At 39.6% G+C, this 14,877-nt stretch overlaps 1 pseudogene across 1 annotated transcript in view; it reads left to right on the plus strand.

The window, feature by feature from the left end:
- Nucleotides 1-379: 379 nt before the first annotated feature.
- Nucleotides 380-14,877, plus strand: part of LOC149173700 (plant UBX domain-containing protein 10-like) — a 64,798-nt pseudogene continuing 50,300 nt past the window's right edge. Inside the window, exons 1-2 of the transcript XR_016259151.1 lie at nucleotides 380-708; nucleotides 885-1,980. The product of XR_016259151.1 is annotated as a plant UBX domain-containing protein 10-like (transcript). The remainder of the gene's footprint in view (nucleotides 709-884; nucleotides 1,981-14,877) is intronic.

Raw genomic sequence — 14,877 nt, forward strand, 5'->3', positions numbered from 1 at the left:
AAGGAAGCGTGGGAGGAAAGAGTATGCATTAGTATGCATTTTTTGTTCTTCTGAAAAATGGAAACGAAAAAACATTTCATTTTAGAATGTGAGGCTTTCAAAGACAACAGGGAAAGTTATGCAGATACGCTGACAACTAGCTCTTGGGATAATCTATTTCGCTAGGGGTTTGTCCAGACACCGGAGCAATTATTGTGAAACTTCAAAAATGGTTGAATACATCAAACACATGAAGAAGCAATATGTCCCATAGACTATCTTTAACCTGGTAAACATTAAAATAATTTCTTTCTTTCTAAACAACTCATAAACCAGAATCTATGTGATATGGATGTAACCCTAAACTAGAATCTAAGTGAGTAATATGGATGTAGATATTCTTTGAATGCAGAGCAAACTAAAGTAATGCTGGTCCCTTCTTATTCCAAAAACAGCAACTTTCAGTAAAAGGAAAAGTTATAGAATTGTTCATGTATGTTTGAATGCAAGATATGATTCTGCCTTGGAAACTAAGGCTGCGATCACTGTGGTGATCATGTCGGCAAAGGGAATGCCGTTTTCAACACACGATGCGATATGCCTTGTGCTAAAGTGAATACTGCAACAATTCAATTCGATAATCGAGAAAAATTTCATCTTTAGCAATTTGATACTCTCCAGTTGTCTGGTAGATTCCTGTTAATCAACATCCTTTCACACGGTGGACTGGTAACTTGGACATTATATAAGCTAGCACTGCTGATAACTGGTTTTAGCTAAAGTTAGGCGTTCAAGTTTTTATCTTTAAATGCATTGTTGAACGTTTTATTTCATGTAAACCTTGAATTTTTATGTAACTGTCACTGTAATATAAATTATTGGTTCTGTCTTTCCTTTGCTTTTAGCGAGCAATCCTGAAGTTTTGCTTGCAGTTAACGCCATTAGCAAGAGGAAAAGTGGCAAAAGGTCAAGAACTTAATGGAAAGAATCGAATCCAAGATCAACCACTTTCAGGATGCCACAGGGGTGGAAGACCCATCAGTATGCTATGAGATATTACAGTCTCATGGCTGGGATTTGGAAGCTGCAGTGCATTTCATACTGAATGAAACTGTTGTACAGACACCTAGTAGTTCTGTAAGTAGAACTAGTGATTGGGTTCCAACTGTAGAATCCGCTCCTTGTACAGACTGGTTTCCACATAATCAAGGCAGTGGATTGAGTTTCACAGAGGGTGTTTATAATTGGGACAGAGAGGATTTCAATTCATCTACAGGCCAAACAATAGAGAACACCATGAACAGTCATGGATTCAGAGACCCAATTGTGGATAATGGTGAAAACAATCATGAATACTTGAATTCTTCTTATAGGGATAATAGGACTCGGAGTCATGGTCATCTGGGTCCGGGTTCAGAATCAAGATCCAGGGCTAGGCAATCAGGTATGATGTCAAGAATAGTATCCTTGCCTTCTTGTATTGTTGGAGGAGTGTCCAGAGCAGTAGGTTATGGAATGACAATGGCAGGGGAAATGCTTTCTCATATGGGCATGGGTAGAAGAAATGAAGCTCGGGTCGGGATCCAGCAGCAGCCTGCCTATCTCGATCCTTTTTCGGATCAGCAAAGCTCTGATCCCCTGATCCCAATTGAGTCCGAGTCCATGGTTTTCTTGAGGAGGTTTGAGCAACAATATGGGCAATACCATCCTCTGTTCTTTGGATCAAGTTTCATGGATGCTTTGAGAATAGCAAAGGAGGACTACAAGTTTCTCTTTGTGTATCTACATAATCCGGATGATCCATATACCAGTGGCTTTTGTGCGAATACTCTTTGTTCAGAACTCGTGGTAGAGTACTTGGATGCCAACTTTATCTGTTGGGGGGCTTTGGTGAATGGTAGCGAGGGGTCTCCTTTAAGCAATGCCTTAAGAGCAACCATATTTCCTTTCTGTGCACTTGTCATGTCTGCCCCGAATGAAAGCATTGCAGTGTTGCAACAGGTCTGACTCTGATGCTCAAGTTCTCTTTTAAGCAAACAGTTTCATTATGTGTTATTTAGATTGAAGTCTAACACTGTTAACGGGATCAATTATTCCTCACAGTGGCTACAAGGCTTTTTAATGTTTGTACTCTTAACTATTGATGATTGAAATCATGAGCGGCCAGTCCGTGAGGATTGAAATTTCATCAAGGAGCCAATGCAGACCTTGCAGTCCATGCTAAGGATGCCAATGCCCATTAAGCACGGAGTTATGTTGATCGATAAACTTTACCAACTCAATATCAAAAGCTCTACATGCTATCCACGTGAGTATAGAAAGAATCATTGAATACAGGCCCTGCTGAGCCTGTATATAGAAAGCCTGTCCTTGACTATATTACTACAAATTTTGAGATGAGACTGATAATAGAAACTACACTCTCGAATATTGTAACAAAATGTCCACTAGTGTCTGTTACAACCAACTCTAGCACCCCCCAATGATGTAAGGTCCTAAGCATCAAGGAGGTAGTCTTGTGCAACTGAGGAAGGCTATCTTTTTCACCACAGTAGCTCTTTCTCTCAGTTTTTGTTGGATCTTCTCCAATTCAAGGGGAGGCTTTCCTAAGGCTAGGATTGCTAAGGCCATGCAGATGGGGTACAAGGCGATTTATAAAGAGTGAGCCTAGGCAAAACAGATGCTTGTAGTGTAATGAAAGGAAATGGACATAGGGAAGGGGACGTGGAAGAAAAAGAGATTGGAGGACGAGGGAAACAAGGGAATGAAATGATGAGGGACCAGTGCCTCTCAATCTAATAGCTAATGCAGTGATGGGACATTGCAAAATGAATGGACTTGTTTGTCACCATCAAATACTTTAAGGTAGGCTATGAGGTAAAAGGAATAACTTGACACCTTCCACCAACTTAGATAAAAGGTCTAGTTTGATACCTTCATCAATTAATTGTGTGCTGAACGTAAATTGAACTCATTTGATACATTGAGCCTTAATATGCTTGCTGGAATTATGATATGGTAATGAGGCTTGGAGGGCTTAATTTACCACACATCAACTCAACATAGAGGTGGTGTTTATCAGCTGAATTATTTCCCAATCAACAACTAGATATGATAGAAGGTAAGAAGGTCAGAAATAAAACAGCAAATAAGATGAGGGAAAATTCCTCTCACATTGCTTATTCCTAGACGAGTAATGTTTTCATTACTAGGCCTCTATGTTAGAGTGAAAGCAAGAAACTCCTATATTAGATCAACAACAAATAAATAGCGTAAAGATTAGCTATACTATAAAGCAGCAATAACTTGTCTTTGGTTAATCTTCAAAAGTTTGAGGCACAAGGGAAGCATATTATCATCATACCTAAGCTCCTATGATCTCCTTCATGTCACTCTCTAACGCCAAATTGCCAATTACCCCAGAAATGGAGTGTTCCATCAAAATCCCTCAAATAACATCCAAAAAACCCTTCTAAGTGTGAACAACTTCCAAGTGAAGTAGGGTGCTCAAGCTATTAACCTTCAAGGTAATAAAATGGATAAATTTAGCCATTAATGGTTAAATCAACCTCAACATGTTTGCACAAAGGTTAATGCTGAAATAAAACCTTAGTCCAACCTCCCATTGAGTTTTCCACGACATTCAAAAATCTGGTTTGAGTCTAACATATCGAACACAAACACACTCAAATTCCACAACACTTCTACTTTGCATAGTGAAATAACAAACATCAGTGAATCAACTAGTGCACATGACAATTTTTAACTTTTTAAACCCACTACTTGTTATATTACAATCTAGAATACAACAATCTTAGGGCTCCCGTACCAGGGATCATGGCCCTTACATACAACCCTGATACAAGGAGACAACTAGGGCTTGGTGTCAACCACTATGACCACCAATCTACCCTAAACAAAGTACACTTGACCTACTTGTTGATGTGGCGCCCCACAACGCTTTCAGTCTACGTACCTTGCACACATCTGGCGGGTCTTCTTGCCTCCCAATCCGCTGATCTCTCCAGTGTGTCACTCTCAATGACCACAACTCCTTTTGGGTCATTGAACTTTGGATCACCCATCTGCCCACTGGCAACCTTCTAGCTCCATTAAGAAGTCTACTCATTGGGTCTTCTGGATCTGCCCTCTTATCAACCATATGGCTCCTTTTGTCAGCTGAACTAGGGCTCCATAAGTCTGCCTCCTAACAACCCAATGGTTCCTTTCATGAACATTGTACTTGAGGTCTTCATGCCACTGCATACTTCATTCGAAAATCACTATTCACAACTTTGTTTGTGAACAATGCTCAACTGTCTTCACACAGTGTTTTAGGTTCTCTAAGATCACTGTCATAAGACCTTTTAGATCTGCTAACTTGTCAACCTTCTTGCCACTTCAGAAAGCTGATCCTAGAGCATCCAAATCTGCCCTACCTCTGTGACACATCAGCTACTTCTATCACTCTTCTTAGGGCATACAAATCTGCCCACACACAGTGAAAACCTTGACTAATCTAGGGCTTGTAAGACTGCCCACTATCTGGCTCCTTCTACTCGGAACTTAGGGCACTATTGTACAACCACTAATAGTCAACACCCTAATTGTTCGTAGGTCTTCCTCCTCATCACTTTAAACACAATCTTCTTCTCTTCAAGTCAGACCCAACACATCTGTCATATTCGCACTTTTGTCCAACATGGTTTGCGGCCTCATTCATTTGGATACATCTACACAACTCTAGAGGAATGTATCTCCACAAACTGAGATAGATTAACCTCTCCTTAAGGCCTGATCCCTCCTACTTGTGCACAAAAGCAGGCCACTTAGGAACATAACTAGGGGACTAATCTTGACATTGAAGAAGGCCTCAACTAGGGCATAACCTTTGTTGTCCTAAATTCTTTAGGAACAACTCCTCCATCTCCTAGCAAACACCACTTAGAAAGGTCAATCCATCACTCTTCAAGGCGTCCTTTTCTGTCCTGAAACCACTCAAATCTAAGCACACCTTCTTGATGTTTTGACCTACCTTTTAGGGTTCTTGAACAACTACAGGAATACCCTATTTTCAGCGTTTGAAACAACCCTCAAATCCTACGCTATTCTCCTCATACAAACCCTTACCTTCTGCGTTGGTCCACTAGGGTATGCAACCACACTTTCTTGCAAGACACTAGGCCTTATGACCCTCCGACACACTGCTCACAGGGGTCTCGACCCTCTCCTTGAACCAAAACTTTTGTGGCCTACAACATAGATGAAATCTGCTCATAACTTGTGCTCAGACCTCCAAACCAACTCGGCAAGAATCCGCTCCTACTTGGCCAAACTAGACCTTAGGAGAACGAAATCCACTTTGCCCTTCTCCATACTTTATGCGTGGCTCCTTAGGTCTACAGCCTCATAGATTGCCTCCTTTCACTTGGCCGAATGCCCTTGACATGGTGACCATAACCTCCCTTGCAACCCTTCTTGGCCTTCTAGCTCGACCGCTCCTAGGGCTACATTTTCTTAGCCTCCATGATCAAATGATTTCCCTCACACTTGATTGACTAGGTTTGATCCTTAGGCCTCTTTAAACAATTTTTCCTTTAGCCTCTTAGGAACCCTCTAGATCTAGGGTTTTAGTCCTCTTTACCTTAGGAAATAATAACAATTTCTTTTTAGATTTTAAACCCCTTCTTGAGTCCAAAACCCCAATGCTTAGGTATTTCGCCCACAAAATCTTTGTGGTCTGTTCTTCCCAAACCCAATGCCCTAGGGTTGTGGGAATACCTCCCAGGCTACATAAATCAACACTCCCTCTTAGCAAGGGAGGTACTTCCACTTCTATGAAGTATCCATCATCATCACCGACGACACTAGATCATCTGGCATCCACCACTGCAACATACTTTGTAGAATGGACCATGCTACCTCGGTAGTGTCTCTGCCTCATCTCATCAGAACCTAAAGATCTCAAACTTCCATAGGGTTGCTCCATCTAAAGCTAGACTCCCTCTGAGTCTACACGATCTCCATTGGCTGACATTGGTTCCACTGTGCACACTCTGATCCACTAGCCCTTCAAAGTAGCTATCATACTATGTTGAGTTTGCCATGGCATTCAAGAATTTGGTTTGATTTTAAAATCTTGAACACAAACACACTCAAATGCCACAACACTTCTACTTTGCACAACAAAATAACAAACATTAGTGAATCAACTAGTGCATATGACAATTTTTAACTTTTTAAATCCACTACTTGTTATATTACAATCTAGAATACAACAGATTTAGGGTTCCGGTACCAGGGATCATGGCCCTTGCATACAACCCTAATACAAGGACACAACTAGGGCTTGGTGTCAACCACTATGACCACCAATCTACCCTAAACAAAGTACACTTGACCTACTTACTGATGTGGTGCCCCATAGCCCTTTCAGTCCACGCACCTTCAACACATTTGGTGGGTCCTCTTGCCTCCCAATCTGCTGATCTCTCTAGCCTTCTACTCTCAATGATCACAACTCCTTTTGTGTCACTGAACTTTGGCTCACTGATCTGCCCACTAACAACCTTCTAGCTCCATTAAGAAGTCTACTCATTGGGCCTTCTGGATTTGCCCTCTTATCAACCATATGGCTCCTTTCATTAGGTTAACTAGGCTCCATAAGTCTGCATCCTAACAACCCAATGGTTCCTTTCATGAACACTGTACTTGAGGTCTTCATGCCACTGCATACTTCATTCAGAAATCATTGTTCACAACTTCGTTTGTGAACAGTGCTCAGCTGCCTCTACATAGTGTCTTAGCTGCTCTAAGATCACTTTCATAAAGCCTTCCAGATCTGCCCACTTGTTAACCTTCTTGCCACTTCAGAAAGCTGATCCTGGAGCATCCAAATCTGCCCTACCTCTGTGACACATCAACTATTTATGTCCCTCTTCTTAGGGCGTACAAATCTGCCCACACAGTCAAAAACTTGACTGATCTAGGGCTTGTAAGACTGCCCATTATCTGGCTCATTTTACTCAGAACCTAGGGCACTATTGTACAACCACTAACAGTCAACACCCTAACTGTTCTTAGGTCGTCCTCCTCATCCCTTTAAACACACTCTTCTTCTCTTCAAGTTAGACCCAACACATTCTGTCCAACATGGTTTGCAGCCCCATTCATTCTGATACATCTGCACAACCCCAAAGGAATGCATCCCCATAAACTGAGATAGATTAACCTCTCCTTAGGGTCTGTTCTCTCATACTTGTGCACAGAGGCTGGCTGCTTAGGAACAGAACTAGGGGACTGATCTTGACCTTGAAGAAGCCCTCAATTAGGGCATAACATTTGTTGTCTTAAATTCTCTAGGAATAACTCCTCGATCTCCTAGCAAATGCCACTTAGAAAGGCCAATCCATCACTCTATAAGACGTCCTTTTCTATCCTGAAACCACTCGGATCTGAAAACACCATCTTGAGGTTTCATCCTATCTTTTAGGGTTCTTGAATAGCTACAGGAATATCCTATTTTCGGCCTTTGAAACAACCCTCCATTCCTACGCTATTCTCCTCATACAGACCCTTACCTTTTGCACTGGTCCACTAGAGTATGTGGCAACATTTTCTTGCAAGACACTAGGCTTTACAGCCCTCCAACATACTGCTCACAAGGGTCTTGACCCTCTCTTTGAACCAGAACTTTTGCGGCTTGCAACATAGAATAAATATTCCCATAACTTGTGCCTAGACCTCCAAACCAACTCGGCCAACATCTGCTCCTACTCAGCCAAACCAGATCTTAGGAGAACATAATCCAGCTTGTCCTTCTCCATACTTTAGGCGTGGCTCCTTAGGTTTGCGGCTTCATAGTTTGCCTCCTTTCACTTGGTCGAATGTCATTGAGATGGTGACCACGACCTCCCTTGCAACCCTTCTTGGCCTTCTAGCTCAGCCACTCCTAGGGCTACATTTTCTTAGCCTCCACAATCAAATGATTTCCCTCACACTTGATTGATTAGGCTTGATCCTTAGGCCTCTTTAAATAGCTCTTCCTTTAGTCTCTTAGGAACCCTCGAGATCTAGGGTTTTAGTCCTCTTGACCTTAGGAAATAATAATAATTTCTTTTTAGATTTTAAACCCCTTTTTGGGTCTTGTTGCACCTATTTTGTCACAAGTCCAAGGAAGCAGTTATACAAAATTTTTCAAAGTTTAGAATCATCAGCCAACAGTCTGTCATGTCATTGTAAACCCATTCTGCAAATTTGTAATGTAAATGATGCTAGTATGACCGTTAATTATGTAACAACCTAGGTAAGCCTATGATTTTGGTGACAAATTTCATCCTAGGAGGTTTTTTGTCTCACTGATTATCTATGTTTCTAAACACGGATGATTGACAGAGTTTTTCCCTCCAGCCTCAACCCCAAAGCTAGGGTGGAATTTATCGTCGAAGTCTTAGGTGAGTCCTAGTGTTTTAGTCGAGTCAAGTGATTTGGGAATGATTTAAGCTAATTGGCTAAATTATTTTATTACAAATCACTTGGTCTACTAAATCATATTGTGTCGCAGAATTGGGTAAATGTTATGGGGGTTTATAACGAACGGGTATTCCCCCTTTGACGATTGAATTTGTAAAACCTTATGTAAAGAATATTTTAGTGCATGGTTCCTTATACTTAGACACCATGGCTAAAATATTTGAGGGTAAAAAAATAATTAATCCCCTAATGAGTCAATTAATTAATTTTTCTGGCAAAAATAAAATTAATTCTAAGCCGGAAAATTAATTAATTTAGAGTCAAAATTAAAATGTTAGAGAAATTAATTTCTTCAAATGGAAAAATTTGTGGATCTAAAAGAAGTTAATTTTTGGAGGTCTCCCACCAAGGGAATATTGGAAATTTCAAGAAAAATTGGACCCTTGGACCTTGGTGGTTAAGTCAAAGTCAATTTTTTGAGGAAATTAGTTCAAAATAATTATTTTTGAACTAATAAAAAATGGTTTTAATGAGAAATTCGAAAATTCCTCAAAAATAAGTATTTTCAACGGTAGAGATTAAAAGTTGATTAAGTATTTATTGACGGTCGAGATTATTTTGACGGGGATCAAACCAACTAGCCGTTATTTTCCACTTGGAGGGATTTCTCTATAAATAGAAGGCTATTGAGCTTCTATTGATCATGATGATCTTTGGTCTGATGTAATTTTGTAAACGCTGGTGTGAAGCCACTGTTCTGCTGGGAACGTTTGAATCTCATAATAAAAGACTTTGGGGTACAGTTCATGGTGTCTTTGTCTCATTGATCTGTGGTATGTGCTTTCCTATATTGTGCTTCAATATCATATAAATTGTTATTTCATTTGTAGATGATAGGAACACTCTATTGGTAAGTTTTGGGCTTATCTTAGGTGATCGATCCCATTGTATGATCTAACAATTTTTCTTAAGAAATATATATAGAGTTTGCAGGTTCCCCAGCCAAGTTCATAGACTGTGTGCACAAGTTGACCTTGTTTGGACTTTGAATATTTTATGTGATTTTCCTACTTCGCTAAAGCTGTTGTTAACATATATTTTCGAAATACATCTAGCCATTGTCCAAAAATCTTTCAAGCCATTGTATATTTGTATATTTTGTAAATTGATCTTGTAAATATATTTTTTGTAGAATAAATTTTTTTAACCTTGTTTTGCAGCTGGGGTTTTGGAGTTTTGAATTTTTTGTATATATTGGGGTTTTGGGCACTTGTATTTTCATTTGTGCATGTGATATTCAAGGAGATTTGTTGGGTTAGAGCTAGATCTAGACCCTCGAGGGTAAGATCTAGTCTCTAGTAATTTTGCAAGGCCAACACCAGTGAAATTTGGGTGAAATATTGAAGATCTGAAGCAAATTCAATTCTTTGGCGAGGGTTTCAGATTTTCTTTGGCCCTTAGGCCCAACATGGTCCTCTCACCTTAACAACTTCCCTTCTATCCCTAGCCTTAGGCCATTTTGGCCTTGTTCCCTAATGTCGGCTCCCTGCCTTAGCCGTCAGCCTTCCTAGGCTAGGCCGCAAGCCTCTAAGGCCTCGACCTTCCCTCCTTCCCCTTGTCATCGTGTTTTTTGGCCCTTGTAGGCCTGGTCGTAAGGCCTAAGGCCCTCGGTCGGCCTCCTTTGTCCTTGCCGTAGGCCTGAAGAGGCCTTCCTTGCCCTCCTCTAGCCCTTCATCTGACCTCCGTCTAGCTCCCTCGACCCTCTCTCCTCCCTTATCCTCCTTCGCTAACCTTCCTCTCCTCTCGGCTACCTATTCTTCCTTGGCCGCAGTCCCTCTAGGGCTCATGGCAACCCCTTGTGGGGCTTCTCCCTCAACGCAAACCCTTTTGGGCTCTCCTTGCCTTAACGCAAGCCCTACAAACCTTGCGTCCTCTCTTCCATCTTTCTTTCTTGCCCTCATTACCTCTTTTAGTCACTGTTAGTTTATCATTTAACTTCTGAGGCTAACTCTGGGTTTGTTGTAGTGATTTGGAGTCAAATTGTTTGTATTTCAGGTGGTATAACTCTTGGAAATTGGGCAAGTGGACTTCAAGGCCCAAGGGTTTGATCTCTTAACCCTTTTTTCCTCACTGTTTACCTACAACAATCCTATCATCTCCTAACAGTGATAAAATACTTATGAAAATGCTTTAAAAAAAAATCATTCACAAGTTGCTTCACACATTAAGGAACTAATTAGATAAATTTGGCATTTTTGTTTGAATAAGATTTCAAGTTCTGGTGACTGTCACATATGCATCATAAGGTTTGAAATTATATCAACGACATAAGTGCCTCCTCCTTATTTGCATTTTGTACTAAAAGAGATTGAAAGTTTAGGACTATTTCTGGCATTTGGCACTAATTAGCTCACTGATTTCACAAGTAATTCTCTGTTGTCATATTGCTCACTGAATATCGTTAAATCACAAGTAACTTAAAGTGCTTGCTCGAGCTCATGCTTTGTTATTGTGAAGAAGATCATTGGCATTGGTAATCTTGGATAAGACTACTAACATTTGCTTGTCTCTTGTGAGTTTGTTCATAATCTCCAAAGATCGTTAACTTTGCACTAAATTCACTCACACAAGCACTAAATCAAGAATCGAATATCATTGAATATCTCTTAAGCAGATTTGTGAATTTGCCAAATTGAAGATCTAATAATCATTGTATGTTCTTAGCTAGAAGATTGGTGAACCTAAATTGTATATCTCTCAATAATTGTCCTGTTAACATTGAAGACGTTGATTGGAGAATATTGGCTAATAACATTTGCAATCTCATTGTCGCTTTTGGATAATTGGCATTGGCATCTCATGTTGAATCATTAGGTGGATAAGTGCTCTAATTGTCATTGTCATTTATGGTTCATGTTTTAAGTTGATATCTAATTGTGAACTCCATATTGGTAAATCATTGTGAAGAGCATCTTTATTATAATTGAGCAAGTGTATCGTGGATATCTTTTGTCTCTTGTTGGCACTTTTATCATTGAGCACTTAGTCTTGTTTAAGATTGTCTTTCAATATATTGTTAAGTACTCTTGTTATAAGATAATCAACATCAAGTACTTGAATCGCATAAACAATAACTCAAGACTCAGTCATAACCTTGCACATCATTCTAAGCTAGTCTTGCACTTAATAACCTACCTCCAAGCATAAGCTTGGTTGATAGAAATAATAGGACCACCTTTCTCAATTTTAGCTTGAGGAATTTAGCACCTCTTTAGTGGTTAACACGGTGACCTTGCAGTCGTCAAAGCCACAATCTCTCTGGTGTCAGAGGCATTAGGTGGTTAGAACATAGGGTGAGGTATTGTTAATCAAGCCTTGCTTGCTTCCCATTGGCTTCTATCCCACAACCTACTCTAGAGACTAGTTCCAAAATAGTTAAGAGGAAGGGATCATCTAGAATAGACATATAATTAAAAGTAATCAAGATTCTTTCATTTCACCTAAGTCTTTGGATTTGCATAGCATATAGGTTAGTAAAACATTTAAGCAACGATTTTTCATTTGGTTACTTGGTCTTTAATTGATCTAAAAGCAAGTTAGTTGACTCCATAAGGCATTGGTCTCATTGATAATTAAATCTAATCCTTTGAAACTTGCTAAAATCAACCAAGTGGCTAGGTCATTCAATTGTGTCTCCTGGACTCATTGGTTGCCAACTTGTCTTTCATTTACATCTTCCATAGGGACTACCCCCCATAGCCTATTGTTGGGAGACAACCAGAACGAAGAGGTCGGGGATCAGGGTGACAGCCCCCGAACTGAGTTGTTGTCGCACCGTTCTAGTACAACCTGAGCGACAACAGGTCCAACGCCCCACTACTTGGATATTTCACCCAAAAAAAATTTGTGGTCCATTTTCTCCCAAACCCAATGCCCTAGGGTTGTGGGAGTACCTCCAATAGTTACCAACAGACTAAATCAACATGAACATGTGTGCTAATATTGGGGGGGGGGAGGGGAGTGCGGTGCACTCCAATAAGTGTTGTACGATAGAAATAAGATGTGTCTCCTAGCAAAAACCACCATGATTATAACATAATAACAAAATAGAAGCTCCACCTAGTTTGAACCTAGGGAGCTCCACTAAAGGACTGTGGTATGACTAATACTCCATCAAATCTTAGGAAAAGGCTTGATGATTAAAGATGTATGTAGTACCCCCCACATATGACTCAAACTTAGGAAAAAAAAGTACATCAGTAAGGGTACTAACATCATCTAACACATTCCATCTAGGTGATGTTTAACAATGTCACAATTTCAAGTCATACCACTTGGAGAAATGCCACCAAAGTAAAATGCACAACCACAATGCATCCATCATCTAACCACATCAGCATCATAAGAGAAAGGGACAATATAAATGCTAATAATCCAATCATCAAATATGTCCTCACCACACATCCAATGCAAAAGGGCCATGTAGAACACCCTTCCTAGTAACAACCAACATCATTACATCAAAATACCATGCAAAAGTCACTAGGAAACTCCAACAATGTCATGAAACATCTACCTCCTAACACCATCATCTAACCCCTTGGGGGGCTAAAACCATCATCCATATCCAAGAAAAGTATATCAACAACACCAAAATGAGATAGCATGCTCCACAACCATCAAATATGCAACCATTGAGTGATCAACAAGGCAAGCACATATGAAAAGACCACCAAGCTAGCAAGCATAATCATCCAACCAAGGAGAAGTGAGACTCCTCTAGGCCAAAAACCTCAAAGATAAGGAGAAGAAGCTCAATGAAAGTGTATCACCCCAAGTTAGTCCAGTGCTTCAAGAAACAACAACAAATCGCCATTAATGTGATGATAATCACAATGTGGAACCTCATACAATATGAGGTGTAACATTGTCAATTATACTTAACAACACACACACACATATATATGAACTTGCTATTTGAATCCTTTTAATGAATCATGCTACTTGCCAACAATTGCATCGAAGAAGGATTTTAGTCTTCCTGCATCAGATCAATCACAATTCTTAGAGTAATCCATTCTATTGTTGGTGCCAATCGAAACTTATTATTGACAGTGAGCATGTCCCTTTGATTATAGCTATGTAAAAGTGGAGCAGACCTGCGCTATATTATTATGAATATATCAACGTCTCAATCCATACTCTTGGATCATTCTTAGGAGTTTTTTATGCTTGAAGGTTAATGTTATCATGTGGCCTCATAAATATAAAAATGTGGAGTAACTAACACCAACTCTGGCTTATTTAAAAAACCTTTTCAGCTTTTAAGAATTAACTCCATCATTTATATATTTATGCTATTCATTCTAAAGAAAATGTAAGATAGGCTTCTAGGTTCCACTCATCTTAGTGCCCTCATCCCTATTGAGACTTTTAGGGTTCACTTCAATTTCCACTTTTTTGTGAACTTTCCTCTTACATGGTGTTCCACTTTATTTGTGATCCCAACATTCTCAAGATAGATTTGGTGGCCAGTTTTATGAGAATGCTCAGCGAAGGCCAATTTTTAAAATTTGTCATGACTTAAATGCCCACTATGTTCTTTTCATTTTACCTCTAGTGATCTACTTGTCTCCCCTATATAAATTTGATTTCATGAGCAAGGAATGGAATATACTCCTTTTTATGAACCTAATTTGGTTGGATCCTTTAAAGAGTCCACCATCCTTCTGATGGTGTTGGGAGGGGAAAAAGTGACCCTAATATCTCTTCTCCTTAGGATTTTTACTATCTTGTATGTAGTTCCTTTTATATAAGGAAATGAAGCCTTCCTCCCATCCCTAGATCATTCTTCCTGTTTTCTTTCCACACGAGGTCTTTTGGATTTTTCAACAATCTTATCAAATTTGTCTTCCATCATAACCATTCTCTGTAAAAACCTTTGACAAGTGTTCAATTTCTTGCTCCAAAGTTCTTTTTATCTAATATCCTTAAGACACAAGTCACTAAAGTGTTAACTACACCAATATTTTAAGGAGGGTAGTGATGAGAGTTTGCATGTAGATATATGTCTATATGCGTATTTTTATGATAAACCTAGTGAGAGATTGAGCCATCGTCTTTCTTGGATATTAGAACATCAAGGAAAGTTATGATTTCTTCTTTCTCCATTTCCATGGAGAATTTGATGCTTTCATTTTGATTATTGAAGTGGTTAAAGAACTACTCTAGGTTCTCTCTTCCATGTTGCCAAACCACTATCATCAACAAATTGTTTGTGTCTTTCTAATTTCATAAAAAATGAATGCAAGGCTTGTTTCTCAAATTTCTCCATGTATAGCTATGTAGCCCACTTATATCTTTCATCATGGCATCTCTTAATTCTTCGTAAATATGCTATGTAACCGGATACGTCCAAATGGACTG

This window comes from Pinus tabuliformis, chromosome 4_2 (assembly GCF_031772625.1).
Source record: "Pinus tabuliformis cultivar Carrire ecotype Pingquan chromosome 4_2, CPIR1, whole genome shotgun sequence".
Lineage (NCBI taxonomy): Eukaryota > Viridiplantae > Streptophyta > Pinopsida > Pinales > Pinaceae > Pinus > Pinus tabuliformis.